Source organism: Oncorhynchus masou, chromosome 14 (genome assembly GCF_036934945.1).
Source record: "Oncorhynchus masou masou isolate Uvic2021 chromosome 14, UVic_Omas_1.1, whole genome shotgun sequence".
In the NCBI taxonomy this organism is placed as follows: Eukaryota; Metazoa; Chordata; class Actinopteri; order Salmoniformes; family Salmonidae; genus Oncorhynchus; species Oncorhynchus masou.
The window spans coordinates 23,898,051-23,914,815 of record NC_088225.1 but is presented as its reverse complement, the minus strand read 5'-3'; the positions used below and the strand labels follow the sequence as shown (position 1 = coordinate 23,914,815).

General features: G+C 43.7%; 1 pseudogene; it reads right to left on the bottom strand.

The window, feature by feature from the left end:
- LOC135554580 (neuronal-specific septin-3-like) overlaps positions 1-14,113 on the bottom strand; it is a 148,594-nt pseudogene extending 134,481 nt beyond the window's left edge.
- Between the last annotated feature and the right edge of the window lie 2,652 nt (positions 14,114-16,765).

Below are 16,765 nucleotides of genomic sequence, written 5' to 3'. Positions count from 1 at the left end.
TGACTGGAGAGATGGTCATTTGAACTGTACTGTGTTTCACAGCCCTGTGAATAGTAGTCTGATGAACTGTACTTGAATAGTAGTGACCATGAGTAGACTGTGAACAGTACTGTGAATAGTAGTGACCGTGAGTAGACTGTGAACAGTACTGTGAATAGTACTGACCGTGAGTAGACTGAACAGTACTGTGAATAGTAGTGACCGTGAGTAGACTGTGAACAGTACTGTGAATAGTAGTGACCGTGAGTAGACTGTGAACAGTACTGTGAATAGTAGTGACCGTGAGTAGACTGTGAACAGTACTGTGAATAGTAGTGACCGTGAGTAGACTGAACAGTAACATACACTGTTTCACAGTACTGTGAATAGTGACCTGGAGTGAATAGTACTGTGAATAGTACAGTACTGTGAATAGTAGTGACCGTGAGTAGACTGTGAACACTGTACTGTGAATAGTAGTGACCGTGAGTAGACTGTGAACTGTACTGTGAATAGTAGTGACCGTGAGTAGACTGTGAACAGTACTGTGAATAGTAGTGACCGTGAGTAGACTGTGAACAGTACTGTGAATAGTAGTGACCGTGAGTAGACTGTGAACAGTACTGTGAATAGTAGTGACCGTGAGTAACTGTGAAGTGTAGACTGTGAACAGTACTGTGAAAGTACTGACCGTGAGTAGACTCAGAACAATGGGTAGCCACCGTGAAGTAGACTGTGACTGTACTGTGAATAGTAGTGACCGTGAGTAGACTGTGAACTGTACTGTGAATAGTAGTGACCGTGAGTAGACAAACTGTACTGTGAATAGTAGTGACCGTGAGTAGACTGTGAACAGTACTGTGAATAGTAGTGACCGTGAGTAGACTGTGAACTGTACTGTGAATAGTAGTGTACTGTGAATAGTAGTGACCGTGAGTAGACTGTGAACAGTACTGTGAATAGTACTGACCGTAGTGACTGACTGAACTGTACTGTGAATAGTAGTGACCGTGAGTAGACTGTGAACAGTACTGTGAATAGTACTTGACCGTGAGTAGATAGTACTGTGAATAGTAGTGACCGTGAGTAGACTGTGAACTGTACTGTGAATAGTAGTGAGTGATTAGACTGTGAACTGTACTGTGAATAGTAGTGACCGTGAGTAGACTGAACTGTACTGTGAATAGTACTGACCGTGAGTAGACTGTGAACAGTACTGTGAATAGTAGTGACCCTGTGAATAGAACCGTGAATAGTACTGTGAATAGTAGTGACCGTGAATACTGTACTGTGAATAGTAGTGACCGTGAGACTGTAGACTGTGAACTGTACTGTGAATAGTAGTGACCGTGAGTAGACTGTGAACTGTACTGTGAATAGTAGTGACCGTGAGTAGACTGTGAACTGTACTGTGAATAGTAGTGACCGTGAGTAGACTGTGAACTGTACTGTGAATAGTAGTGACCGTGAGTAGACTGTGAATGTACTGTGAATAGTAGTAGTGACCGTGAGTAGACTGTGAACAGTACTGTGAATAGTACTGACCGTGAGTAGACTGTGAACTGTACTGTGAATAGTAGTGACCGTGAGTAGACTGTGAACTGTACTGTGAATAGTAGTGACCGTGAGTAGACTGTGAACTGTACTGTGAATAGTAGTGACCGTGAGTAGACTGTGAACAGTACTGTGAATAGTACTGACCGTGAGTAGACTGTGAACTGTACTGTGAATAGTAGTGAGTAGACTGTGAACAGTACTGTGAATAGTAGTGACCGTGATTAGACTGTGAACTGTACTGTGAATAGTAGTGACCGTGAGTAGACTGTGAACAGTACTGTGAATAGTAGTGACCGTGAGTAGACTGTGAACTGTACTGTGAATAGTAGTGACCGTGAGTAGACTGTGAACAGTACTGTGAATAGTAGTGACCGTGAGTAGACTGTGAACTGTACTGTGAATAGTAGTGACCGTGAGTAGACTGTGAACAGTACTGTGAATAGTAGTGACTGTGAGTAGACTGAACTGTACTGTGAATAGTAGTGACCGTGAGTAGACTGTGAACAGTACTGTGAATAGTAGTGACCGTGAGTAGACTGAACTGTACTGTGAATAGTAGTGACCGTGAGTAGACTGTGAACAGTACTGTGAATAGTAGTGACCTTGAGTAGACTGTGAACTGTACTGTGAATAGTAGTGACCGTGAGTAGACTGTGAATAGTACTGTGAATAGTAGTGACCGTGAGTAGACTGTGAACAGTACTGTGAATAGTAGTGACCGTGAGTAGACTGTGAACTGTACTGTGAATAGTAGTGACCGTGAGTAGACTGTGAACAGTACTGTGAATAGTAGTGACCGTGAGTAGACTGTGAACTGTACTGTGAATAGTAGTGACCGTGAGTAGACTGTGAACAGTACTGTGAATAGTAGTGACTGTGAGTAGACTGAACTGTACTGTGAATAGTAGTGACCGTGAGTAGACTGTGAACAGTACTGTGAATAGTACTGACCGTGAGTAGACTGTGAACTGTACTGTGAATAGTAGTGACCGTGAGTAGACTGTGAACTGTACTGTGAATAGTAGTGACCGTGATTAGACTGTGAACTGTACTGTGAATAGTAGTGACCGTGAGTAGACTGTGAACTGTACTGTGAATAGTACTGACCGTGAGTAGACTGTGAACAGTACTGTGAATAGTAGTGACCGTGAGTAGACTGTGAACTGTACTGTGAATAGTAGTGACCGTGAGTAGACTGTGAACTGTACTGTGAATAGTAGTGACCGTGAGTAGACTGTGAACTGTACTGTGAATAGTAGTGACCGTGAGTAGACTGTGAACAGTACTGTGAATAGTAGTGACTGTGAGTAGACTGAACTGTACTGTGAATAGTAGTGACCGTGAGTAGACTGTGAATAGTACTGTGAATAGTACTGACCGTGAGTAGACTGTGAACTGTACTGTGAATAGTAGTGACCGTGAGTAGACTGTGAACAGTACTGTGAATAGTAGTGATCGTGATTAGACTGTGAACTGTACTGTGAATAGTAGTGACCGTGAGTAGACTGTGAATAGTACTGTGAATAGTACTGACCGTGAGTAGACTGTGAATAGTACTGTGAATAGTACTGACCGTGAGTAGACTGTGAACTGTACTGTGAATAGTAGTGACCGTGAGTAGACTGTGAACAGTACTGTGAATAGTAGTGACCGTGAGTAGACTGTGAACTGTACTGTGAATAGTAGTGACCGTGAGTAGACTGTGAACAGTACTGTGAATAGTAGTGACCGTGAGTAGACTGTGAACAGTACTGTGAATAGTAGTGACCGTGAGTAGACTGTGAACAGTACTGTGAATAGTAGTGACCGTGAGTAGACTGTGAACAGTACTGTGAATAGTAGTGACCGTGAGTAGACTGTGAATAGTACTGTGAATAGTAGTGACCGTGAGTAGACTGTGAATAGTACTGTGAATAGTACTGACCGTGAGTAGACTGTGAATAGTACTGTGAATAGTAGTGACCGTGAGTAGACTGTGAACAGTACTGTGAATAGTAGTGACCGTGAGTAGACTGTGAACAGTACTGTGAATAGTAGTGACCGTGAGTAGACTGTGAATAGTACTGTGAATAGTAGTGACCGTGAGTAGACTGTGAATAGTACTGTGAATAGTACTGACCGTGAGTAGACTGTGAATAGTACTGTGAATAGTACTGACCGTGAGTAGACTGTGAACAGTACTGTGAATAGTAGTGACCGTGAGTAGACTGTGAACTGTACTGTGAATAGTAGTGACCGTGAGTAGACTGTGAACAGTACTGTGAATAGTAGTGACCGTGAGTAGACTGTGAACAGTACTGTGAATAGTAGTGACCGTGAGTAGACTGTGAATAGTACTGACCTGGACCGCACCAGGCACAGATTAATTTCTAAATGGCAATAAGACCGGTGAGCACTGATAAAGCTCATGCTGTTAAAGGGACATTCCACTTCACAATCTACGTTTGTCAGATGTTTTCATAACCCAAAATTGGTGTTCTGTGGGGATAAATTGACATCCAGGCTTTCTGCTGTGTAGATTGAGCTACATGCCACAATCTACAATGAATGGAAAAGATAAGCCCTTGTAGGTCCAGTTTCCTGGTTTGTGGTGCTCATACTTTCCATTCATTTGGTGTTGATGCATATACAGTAGTTGGGTCGACACAGCCGATAGCATGGGATGTGTACGCATCTGGACATTAGAAAACATCTAACAAACTTTGAATTTTATTCATAGTATAATGCCCCTTTAAACTTGAAAACCGGTTTTATGAAAACTGAAAACTTTGAACACAAGCCTTTCTCTCACTCATCAAAACTCACCCAGGATTTTATCACCACTACTGACACAGGTGTGTTTAGTCACGATAAACTATCACAATCACACCAAAAACAGTAAATAACATATCCTTGAAGCAACATGATGGAAACAGATTTTTAAAGCCAGTTTTTATGATCTCAATAGGGAAACAGCCTGGAAGTAAGAGCAGTGAATGAAACAATGACTTGTAGTGTAACAGATATGGATCGGCCTTCCATCTTGGCAGGGAGAGTAGAGATCAGTAACTAAAATTAACTCAGACTGTGTCCCTAATGACACCATATTCTCTATGTAGTACACTACTTTTAACCAGGGCCATAGGGCTCTGCACTATTATAGGGAATAGGGTGCCATTTGGGACTCAACCTCAGATAAAAAAGTCCATTGAGTTTCTGGGTTTGAAATTCTCTCTGGAACACTTGGTTCCTAGCCTGGAATCCGTGTTGATATGAGAAAATAAATAGCCTTGCTATAGAGAAAGGTCGCCGTAGGCAGACCTGGCTCTCAAGAGAAGACAGGCTATGTGCACACTGCCCACAAAATGAGGTGGAAATTGAACTGCACTTCCTAACCTCCTGCCAAATGTACGACCATATTAGAGACACATATTTCCCTCAGATTACACAGACCCACAAAGAATTCGAAAACAAATCCAATTTTGATAAACTTCCATATCTATTGGGTGAAATACCACAGTGTGCCATCAGAGCAGCAAGATGTGTGACCTGTTGCCACAAGAAAAGGGCAACCAGTGAAGAACAAACACCATACAACCCATATTCATTTATTTTCCCTTTAGTACTTTAACTATTTGCACATCGCTACAAAACCGTAATATTTACATAATATGACATTTGAAATGTCTTCATTATTTTGGAACTTGTGTGAGTGTAATATTTACTGTTCACAATAAACTTTTATTTGTTTATTTCATTTTTGTTTAATATCTATTTCACTTGCTTTGGAAATATAAATATATGTTTCTCATTCCAATAAAGCCCCTTAAATTGAATTGAGAGAGAAGGGGGTCTATCTACAGTATATAAACTACAGGGTCATCTAAGGTTTGAGGGTAACATATTTGTTTGTGTTTGTTTGTGTTGGCTTGTTTTTTCCCCCGGAATAAAATAATGTGGGGTGGGGGGGTCTGTGTGTGTGTCTGTGTATCTGTGTATCTGTGTGTGTGAGTGTGTGTATGCATGCACGCGTGCGACACCACGAGAGGTATGTGAGACACAGAGAGCGAGAAAAAAAGACAGACAGACGGACAAAGCTCTTTGGCCTCATACAGTATGTATCACTATGTACTATAAAAGACACTAATATTATCTGTTACAGCTCTTCCTCAGTCAACCCCTCCCCTGGCATCATCTCACACCCCTGACAGACAGCTATCATCACAGAGCTGCATTCCTGTCTGGAGTCCCAGATAAACACAGAGTGGACACTTCAGACCTGGCTCCATACAGTATAGAGCACGGCATATGGTAGGAAATGGAGACTAGGGCCTGTACTGTGTGTAGAGCAGATCACAGGACCAGGGGGAAAGGGAGGACACTATAGATATAGATAGAGATAGAGATGCAGCATTTAAAGGCAATGTTTACATATTTACGGTAAACGGTGCAGAGAAGGATATCAGCCAAAAAAGGAAATGACCTGTAAATTTCAAGTGATCTACAACACAATTGGGATTGAATCCTGTCTGTAGTCTAGAATAGATTCCCTCTGTCTCTCAGAGTGGGAGAATGAAAAACGGATTGTAGCTCAGCTGTCGTCTATTCTTCTCCATACAAGACTCAACATCCAGAAGAAGTGGGAAAACAAAGCTGCTGTCTTTATCTTAAAGCTGACCAGGCCTTCTGACGTGATGATAAACCACGTCATTAAACCCCGTCCATGTCTGGGCTCCCACGGACATCTCATCAGCATAATAATAACATCCCGGTCAACATCCGTCTGTTAAAGCTACAGATCTCTTGTTCTGCACGGGCTGCGTCTCAATCCACCACATCCATATCTGTGGTGGAAGGTGGCCTGGCTACAGCGGAGTTGGTGTATCTGTGGTGGAAGGTGGCCTGGCTACAGCGGTGTTGGTGTATCTGTGGTGGAAGGTGGCCTGGCTACAGCGGTGTTGGTGTATCTGTGGTGGAAGGTGGCCTGGCTATCAGGTGGTGTTGGTGTATCTGTGGTGGAAGGTGGCCTGGCTACAGCGGTGTTGGTGTATCTGTGGTGGAAGTTGGCCTGGCTACAGCGGTGTTGGTGTATCTGTGGTGGAAGTTGGCCTGGCTACAGCGAGGTTGGTGTATCTGTGGTGGAAGGTGGCCTGGCTACAGCGGTGTTGGTGTATCTGTGGTGGAAGGTGGCCTGGCTACAGCGGTGTTGGTGTATCTGTGGTGGAAGGTGGCCTGGCTACAGCGGTGTTGGTCAGACCTTTAGACATCCAGAAAGCACCATGGGACTCATCTGAAGTCGGTACCGTCGATCTGACAACTTCTGTCTGTAGCGTCTGTAACAGTTTGGGATAATATGACCCCTCTATGAAAAGGTGAGTTTCCCATGAGCTCCAGGAAGCCCACAAGCCTCACAAGACACGTCTGGAAGTAGCCGGGTACCAGCTAAAAACAATTATGGAAGTACACTACCGGTCGAAGGATTTACAACACCTACTCATTCAAGGGCTTTTCTTTATTTTTACTATTTTATACATTGTTGAATAATAGTGAAGACATCAGAACAATGAAATAACACATATGGAATCATGTAGTAACCAGAAAAGTGTTAAACAAATCCAAATATATTTTATATTTGAGATTCTACAAATAGCCACCACTTGCCTTGATGACAGCTTTGCACACTTTTGACTGGTAGTCTATATATGGAAGTAGTTTGTTGTAAAATATGGGTAAAAAAATATCAATAAATAAATTACTGATTTACTGATCTGTTGTTCCATGTCTGAATCTGTTATTCAATGTGTTTCTACAGGCTAATAGCAGTAAGGCCAAATGATTTATGATTTTTTTTATACCTAATGGAGTCCTAAAATGTGTGGGGGGGGGGGGACAGACAGACAGACAGAAGAGCACCAAAGACACATGTGTAACATGTGAGCTCATCCCTCACCCTGTTACATACAATACCTATAACCCATTAAAGCACAGGCCTCTCTCAAACAGGCCTCTCTCTCACACAAATTGATGGTTTGGACATCCTCGGCATACTTGACAAGATGACAGGGCAAATAGTGTGTCTCAACAGAGTTTATAGGTTGACTTTCAAGTTCCATCTAATAATATCTTTACACACAGCAAATCAAAGCCTGTCTGTGGATATAAACAATGTTAAAAGCCATAATGCAGAGCGGTGCTTGCAATAAGTCAGAGAGGTAGTAGTAGTGTGTTTGGGGTTGAACTTGAAAGCGCATACCAGACCCAGCGATACCCTATTATGAGGAAATCAGTGCTGTGGGCTCTGTAAATTATGAGCCTGTGTGTGTGTGTGTGTGTGTGTGTGTGTGTGTGTGTGTGTGTGTGTGTGTGTGTGTGTGTGTGTGTGTGTGTGTGCATGCATGCGTGCGTGTGTGTCCTAGCCTCTTCTTTGTGTGGTTGTTATTCATGTGCAGGTTACTGATTGATCCGCCAGGCTGAGGGAGTGGCGTACAAGGCAGAGAGCAGCTCCACATACAGGGCTCAGCTACCAGGGTCAGACACACATTGACACTAGCATGTGTGAAGTAAGCACCTTAATTTTCAGTCTATGATGAATACAGTCAGACAAACACGCACTCTCTCAAATATACACACACACACTCTGAAATACTGTAAAATAATACTGAGAGAAACATACAGCTCACAGTGTGTGTATATACAGTATGCACACACACACACACGCACACCATCTATATCCCATCCCCACACAGACCCATATCCCTGTACAGTATCTCCACACACAGTTTCAGTTCTGATGTCCACCTTCTCCAAACACCCCCACATTGATCATGAAGACAACCTTCTCCAAGCACCCCCACACTGATCATGAATTGACAACCTTCTCCAAACACCCCCCACACTGATCATGCACCCCCACACTGATGACGACCTTCTCCAAACACCTTCTCCAAGCACCCCCACACTGATCATGAATGAAGACGACCTTCTCCAAGCACCCCCACACGACAACCTTCTCCAAACACCCCCACCTGATTCTCCAAGACGACCTTCTCCAAACACCCCCACACTGATCATGAAGATCGACCTTCCTAACACCCCCACACTGATCATGAAGACAACCTGATCTCCTAACACCCCCACACTGATCATTAAGACAACCTTCTCCTAACACCCCCACACTGATCATGAAGACAACCTTCTCCAAGCACCCCCACACTGATCATTAAGACAACCTTCTCCAAACACCCCCACACTGATCATTAAGACAACCTTCTCCAAGCACCCCCACACTGATCATTAAGACAACCTTCTCCGTCTCCAGAGCTGAACAAATATGCCCAGAATGTGACAGCAGCTCCGCACACGTTCCGGCGGGAGACAAACAGGACAGATGACGACGACATGACCAGACATGCACTCCCTGCTCCGATGCAAACTGTGGGAAAGGAGACATTCAATGGGAATGGGTTGTGTACACTACACAGAGCAGCACAGATCCAAGGGCTTAGGTTTGGAGACTCAGGTTGTGCCCCAAATGGCCTAGCCCCTATGGGCCCCTGTCAAAAGTAGTGCACTATATAGGGAATAGGGTACCATTTGGGATGCAACCTCAGAGAAAGGAAGCTGTAGGTTAAAGCAAATAGAGTGGGTTCTAGGAGTGGTTGAGTGAGTGAGACACCATTCAGGGTGAAAGAGTGGGTGAGTGAGTGAGACACCATTAAGGGTGAAAGAGTGGGTGAGTGAGACACCATTCAGGGTGAAAGAGTGGGTGAGTGAGTGAGACACCATTCAAGGTGAAAGAGTGGGTGAGTGAGTAAGACACCATTCAGGGTGAAAGAGTGGGTGAGTGAGTGAGACACCATTCAGGGTGAAAGAGTGGCTGAGTGAGTGAGACACCATTCAGGGTGAAAGAGTGGGTGAGGGAGTGAGTGAGACACCATTAAGGGTGAAAGAGTGGGTGAGTGAGTGAGGCACCATTAAGGGTGAAAGAGTGGGTGAGTGAGTGAGACACCATTCAGGGTGAAAGAGTGGCTGAGGGAGTGAGGTAGACACCATTAAGGGTGAAAGAGTGGGTGAGTGAGTGAGACACCATTCAGGGTGAAAAAGAGTGGACACCATTCTGAGGAGTGAGACACCATTAAGGGTGAAAGAGTGGCTGAGTGAGTGAGACACCATTCAGGGTGAAAGAGTGGGTGAGTGAGTGAGACACCATTCAGGGTGAAAGAGTGGCTGAGTGAGTGAGACACCATTCAGGGTGAAAGAGTGGCTGAGTGAGTGAGACACCATTCAGGGTGAAAGAGTGGCTGAGTGAGTGAGACACCATTAAGGGTGAAAGAGTGGCTGAGGGAGTGAGTGAGACACCATTAAGGGTGAAAGAGTGGGTGAGTGACTGAGAAACTGTTAAGGGGGAAAGAGTGGCTGAGGTAGTGAGTGAGCCACCATTAAGAGTGAAAGAGTGGGTGAATGACTGAAAAACCGTTAAGGGTGAAAGAGTGGCTGAGTGAGTGAGCCACCATTAAGGGTGAAAGAATGGGTGAGTGAGTGAACCACCATTAGGGGTGAAACTTGACGCTGGATACAGGCTACGTACAGATACAGGCTAGAGGCAGGTGTTCACACATGGAGGTTAAACATAGTCAGGAGGGGAGAGAGACAACACAGGGAGAATGATGGATGGATACATAGATGGATGGAAAAAGTACCTTTTCTCCATGCTGAGTATCATAGATGGATGGCAAAAGTACATTTTCTCCATGCTGAGTGTCATAGATGGATGGAAAAAGTACCTTTTCTCCATGCTGAGTATCATAGATGGATGGATATAGCACCTTTTCTCCATGCTGAGTATCATAGATGGATGGATGAATGAATATAGCACCTCGTCTCCATGCTGAGTATCATGGATGGATGGATGAATGAATATAGCACCTCGTCTATATGCTGAGTATTATGGATGGATGGATGAATATAGCACCTTGTCTATATGCTGAGTATTATGGATGGAATATAACACATCGTCTCCATTCTGAGTATCATGGATGGATGGATGAATGAATATAACACCTCGTCTCTATGCTGAGTATCATGGATGGATGGATGAATGAATATAACACCTCGTCTCTATGCTGAGTATCATGGATGGATGGATGAATGAATATAGCACCTTGTCTCCATGCTGAGTATCATGGATGGATTTTTAAAATATTTTTATTTATTTAACCTTTATTTAACCTGGTAGGCTAGTTGAGAACAAGTTCTCATTTGCAACTGCGACCTGGCCAAGATAAAGCAAAGCAGTGTGACACAGACAACAACACAGAGTTACACATGGAGTAAACAATAAACAAGCCAATAACACAAGCAAGTCAATGACACAGTAGAGAAAATAAAGTCTATATACAGTGTGTGCAAAAGGCATGAGGAGGTAGGCAATAAATAGGCCACAGGAGCGAATAATTACAATTTAGCAGATTAACACCGGAGTGATAATTGATCAGATGAACATGTGCAGGTAGAGATACTGGAGTGCAAAAGAGCAGAAAAGTAAATCCAATAAAAACAGTATGGGGATGCGGTAGGTAGATTGCGTGGGCTATTTACAGATGGACTATGTACAGCTGCAGTGGTCGGTTAGCTGCTCAGATAGTTGATGTTTAAAGTTGCTGAGGGAAATAAAAGTCTCCAACTTCAGCGATTTTTGCAATTCAAAAGGCGACCAAATGAAGTGTTGGCTTTAGGGATGATCAGTGAGATACACCTGCTGGAGCGCGTGCTACGGGTGGGTGTTGCCATCGTGACCAGTGAACTGAGATAAGGCGGAGCTTTACCTAGCATGTACTTGTAGATGACCTGGAACCAGTGGGTCTGGCGACGAATATGTAGCGAGGTGGAGTGGAAGCAGTGTTGTAGGACACCCTTGTCTTGCTTGTAGGACAGTGTTAACATAACCCTTGTCTTGCTGCAGGGCACCCTTGTGGAGAGTGGGAGGAAGCAGTGTTGTAGGACATAACCCTTGTCTTGCTGCAGGGCAGTGGAGAGGAAGCAGTGTTGTAGGACATAACCCTTGTCTTGCTGCAGGGCAGTGGAGAGGAAGCAGTGTTGTAGGACATAACCCTTGTCTTGCTGCAGGGCAGTGGAGAGGAAGCAGTGTTGTAGGACATAACCCTTGTCTTGCTGCAGGGCAGTGCAGTGTTGTAGGACATAACCCTTGTCTTGCTGCAGGGCAGTGGAGGAGCAGTGTTGTAGGACAGTGTTGTAGGACATAACCCTTGTCTTGCTGCAGGGCAGTGGAGAGGAAGCAGTGTTGTAGGACATAACCCTTGTCTTGCTGCAGGGCAGTGGAGAGGAAGCAGTGTTGTAGGACATAACCCTTGTCTTGCTAGGACATAACCCTTGGGCAGGGTGGAGAGGAAGCAGTGTTGTAGGACATAACCCTTGTCTTGCTGCAGGGCAGGGCAGTGTTGTAGGACATAACCCTTGTCTTGCTGCAGGGCAGTGGAGAGGAAGCAGTGTTGTAGGACATAACCCTTGTCTTGCTGCAGGGCAGTGGAGAGGAAGCAGTGTTGTAGGACATAACCCTTGTCTTGCTGCAGGGCAGTGGAGAGGAAGCAGTGTTGTAGGACATAACCCTTGTCTTGCTGCAGGGCAGTGGAGAGGAAGCAGTGTTGTAGGACATAACCCTTGTCTTGCTGCAGGGCAGTGGAGAGGAAGCAGTGTTGTAGGACATAACCCTTGTCTTGCTGCAGGGCAGTGGAGAGGAAGCAGTGTTGTAGGACATAATCCTTGTCTTGCTGCAGGGCAGTGGAGAGGAAGCAGTGGTGAGAGGTCCATCAACCTGTCAATCAACTGTATTTGCAACCAAACTGTCCAGAGACAACATTATCTCAAATGGAAACACACTCTACCTCATCAATGTATTATTCATCTCTAATCTACATACAATGATACATAGAGACCATACTGCAAGTAAACATCATATCCTTCTTGAGGTTTCATCAGGTATCTTTGGCCATTGTGTGACCTCCAGACCTTGAAAAGCACCTCTCATTATACCAACAGATTAGAGGTCAGGTGAGTTCACTAATGGCTCTTGTTAGTACTTTGCCATTCCAGACAAAGTTTTCAAACATCTTGTGAATTATTTGACAGCAAGAATACAGTCAGACTTAACTATTGTCAATAGTCAGACATTGTTTAGTCAAAAACTAACAGAAATTGCCACGCCTGGCTCCATGTGTGGCTCTTTGAAAGGGGAAATTCACAACAAGGGTAACTTGATGGTCAACTACCTTTAAGTAATAAGGCACCTCGGGTTTGTGGTATTTGGCCAATATACCACGGCTAAGGGCTGTATCCAGGCACTCCACGTTGTGTCCAGGAACAGCCCTGAGCTGTGGTATATTGGCCATAATATACCATGGCTAAGGGCTGTATCCAGGCACTCCACGTTGTGTCCTGCGAGGAACAGCCCTGAGCTGTGGTATATTGGCCATATATACCATGGCCATCCAGGCACTATACGAGGAACAGCCCTGAGCTGTGGTATATTGGCCATAATATACCATGGCTAAGGGTATCCAGGCACTCCACGTTGTGTGCGAGGAACAGCCCTGAGCTGCGAGGAACAGCCCTGAGCTGTGGTATATTGGCCATAATATACCATGGCTAAGGGCTGTATCCAGGCACTCCACGTTGTGTCGTGCGAGGAACAGCCCTGAGCTGTGGTATATTGGCCATAATATACCACGGCTAAGGGCTGTATCCAGGCACTCCACGATGTGTCGCGCGAGGAACAGCCCTGTTGCAATCAACAGAACAGCAAGATGTGTTGAAACAGTATATCACTCAATAGTTAGACGATGAAGGTGGGATGGTGGGATACTGTGAAGTGGTTGGAGCTTAGTGACTCAGTCAGGGATCATGGTGGCAATCAAAACTGACCTTTAGAGTACAGGCAAAGAAATCATTATCCCGTGTCCATGTGCATGTATCTCTCTGGGGCACGTTCACTTTCACTCAACACAGATAACCTACGCGCCCGCGCGTACACGTAACCTAAAGTTACATATTTACAAGTAACCTAAAGTTACATAATTGAAGCTGATACTGTGCACATATAGATGGACAACTGTAAAATAACAATGTAAAGTGTTATAATAACATTACAGCAAAGTAATAACAACAACAGGAGTATCCATAATAAATATTCCATCAAATGGCACACCAACCTGAATATCCTGATTTCTTCATGATGATCCTTCGTAAAGAAACGACTTGCTTCAAGCCTCGATATGAGTTGTTATTTTAGCCAGGCAATGTCTCAGACGTGTTCGATGTCCGTGGCAATCAGATCCTCATTGACAACCGTAGTTTCACAGGTATCTCGGTGCGCGCTCTTCTCCCTATTCCTCCCAATCCTGGAACGTTAAGCTTTCCGAACACACCTGGCTGCGGGGGAAATCAGGGGAACCGCTACTTCGTGGACTTGAAGTCAATTAGTGAATTATTTAATTTATCAGGATCGAACGCGAACGCTGAGGGAGTTAACCTCAGGGCCAGGCTATCTCTAGATACGTAGAATGGATACAATCACACCTGCGCTACCAACGCACGCCCAATCTGAAGGCGGGACTTGGAGCAATATACTGTACACAGTAATCAGAGGAAGTTATGTCAAAGTTCACGGTGATGACACTGTGGGCTAACCCATTGAGAAAATATACATTTAGAAATCACAGCATGTCAACAAACAATTGCTTATGGCAGTAGGGTGGATCATTGCTTACTTTAAAATGAGAATCCACATCCGTTGTAATATCCTTTTCATGTACAGTATCACTTTAGTATGAAAAGACTTCGGAAAAGACGTTTTGCTAATGTCAAAATTCTAGTGCTTATGCTACAACAGATGTGTGAAAAGACCCAATTAACAGGTGATTAATGAAGGATGCAGCCAGTAGCTCATTCAACTGCAGGTATCCTGTTATGTCAATCATATCAAAGTGTACAACTGTCAGTGTCCTTCAAACATGCAAATAAGACTTGATGAAAATGATTATCCTCGACCTCATACAATGTGCTGATATTCTGATCTGAGGAGACCTCTTGTGGACGTTTCTTGAAGGACAAACATCCTGTTTACTTATTCTAAAACCTAGGTGAATAGAAGCAAGTATGTAAAAACATACATGTAAAAATAAGAAGCAAGTATGTGTAGCTGCTGTCCAATATGTCGACCTTCGTATAGGTTACTGGGTGTGTCGAAAGGAGTGGGTGTATGTGCCTGCTGACCTGGCTGAGGTGCTTCCCACTGGGCAGCTCTATCACGATGTCGCCGGCGGTAGCTAACATTGCGACCAGTGCACCAGTGTTGTGTCAAGGTGCCTGCTGGCCTGAGGTGTTTCCCTCTGGGCAGCTGTATCACCCCTACAAGCTCTCACAGTCGCATGTCAGAATTAGACGTTCATCCATGTTTCTCAAGCGTCAACTTTTGAAGTTGTTCAAAACACCATATTTAGTGTTTCAGGTTAAGTTTAGACATCTCACTAAAGGCTTCAGTCATACAAACGTTATACTTAAATCCGAACTGGTTCTCTAGCAGATTAGTAAGAATGTCTCACCTCATGTTCAAGAATGGCCTTTTTATCTTTATTCAGATTACAACCTCTCATTTTCGGTTATTTGAAAATGAAAACAACTCCAAAATATGGCTATTTTTAAAACAAGCCATACAAGGTTGGTTGCAATTTCACTTTAATCCATCAGGAAAAAACATTACAAATATTACAACAAATATTATGGTTAAACTCAAATATACTAATTGATCATTTAAAAAATCTACAGTACCAGTCAAAAGTTTGGACACACCTACTCATTCAAGGGTTTTTCTTTATTTTTACTATTTTATACATTGTATAATAATAGTGAAGACATTAAACTATGAAATAACACATATGGAATCATGTAGTAACTAAACAGTCTTAAACAAATATAAATACAAATAGCCACTCTTCGCCTTGATGACAGCTTTGCACACACTTGGCATTCTCTCAAACAGCTTCATGAGGTAGTCACCTGAAATGCATTTCAACAAAACAGGTGTGCCTTGTTAAAAGTTAATTTGTGGAATTTATTTCCTCCTTAATGTGTTTGAGCCAATCAGTAGTGTTGTAACAAGGTAGGGGTGGTATGCAGAAGATAGCCCTATTTGGTAAAAGACCAAGTCCATATTATGGCAAGAACTGCTCAAATAAGCAAAGAGAAACGACAGTCCATCATTACTTTAAGACATGAAGGTCAGTCAATATGGAACATTTCAAGAACTTTCACATTTTCTTCAAGTGCAGTCGCAAAAACCATCAAGCACTATGATGAAACTGTCTCTCATAAGGATCACCACAGGAAAGGAAGATCCAGAGTTACCTCTGCTGCAGAGGATCAGTTCATTAGAGTTACCAGCCTCAGATTGCAGCCCAAATAAATGCTTTACAGAATTCAAGTAACAGACACAACTCAACATCAACCGTTCAGCAGAGACAGCGTGAATCAGGCCTTCATGGTCAAATTGCTGCAAAGAAACCACTACTAAAGGACATAAATAAGAATAAGAGAATAAGAGACTTGCTTGGGCAAAGAAGCAATGGACATTAGACCGGTGGAAATCTGTCCTTTGGTCTGATGAGTTCAAATTTGAGTTTGTTGGTTCCAACCTCCGTGTCTGTGAGAGGTGAACGGATGTAGGTGAACAGATGATCTCTGCATGTGTGGTTCCCACGGTGAAGCATGGAGGAGGAGGTGTGATTTAGGTCAGTGATTTATTTAGAATTCAAGGCACACTTAACCAGCATGGCTACCACATCATTCTGAAGTGATATGTCATCCCATCTGGTTTGCGCTTAGGGGGACTATAATTTGTTTTCATTGGTCAATGACCCAACACACCTCCAGGCTGTGTAAGGGCTATTTGACCAAGGAGAGTGCCGCATCAGATGACCTGGCCTCCACATTCACCCAACCTCAACCCAATTGAGATAGTTTGGGATGAGTTGGACCACAGAGTGAAGGAAAAGCACCCAACAAGTGCTCAGCATATGTAGGTACTCCTTCAAGACTTTTGGAAAATAATTCCAGGTGAAGCTGGTTGAGAGAATGCCAAGCGTGTGGAAAGCTGTCATCAAGGCAAAGGGTGTTTACTTTAAAGAATCTCAAATATAAAATATATTTTGATTTGTATAACACTTTTTTGGTTACTACA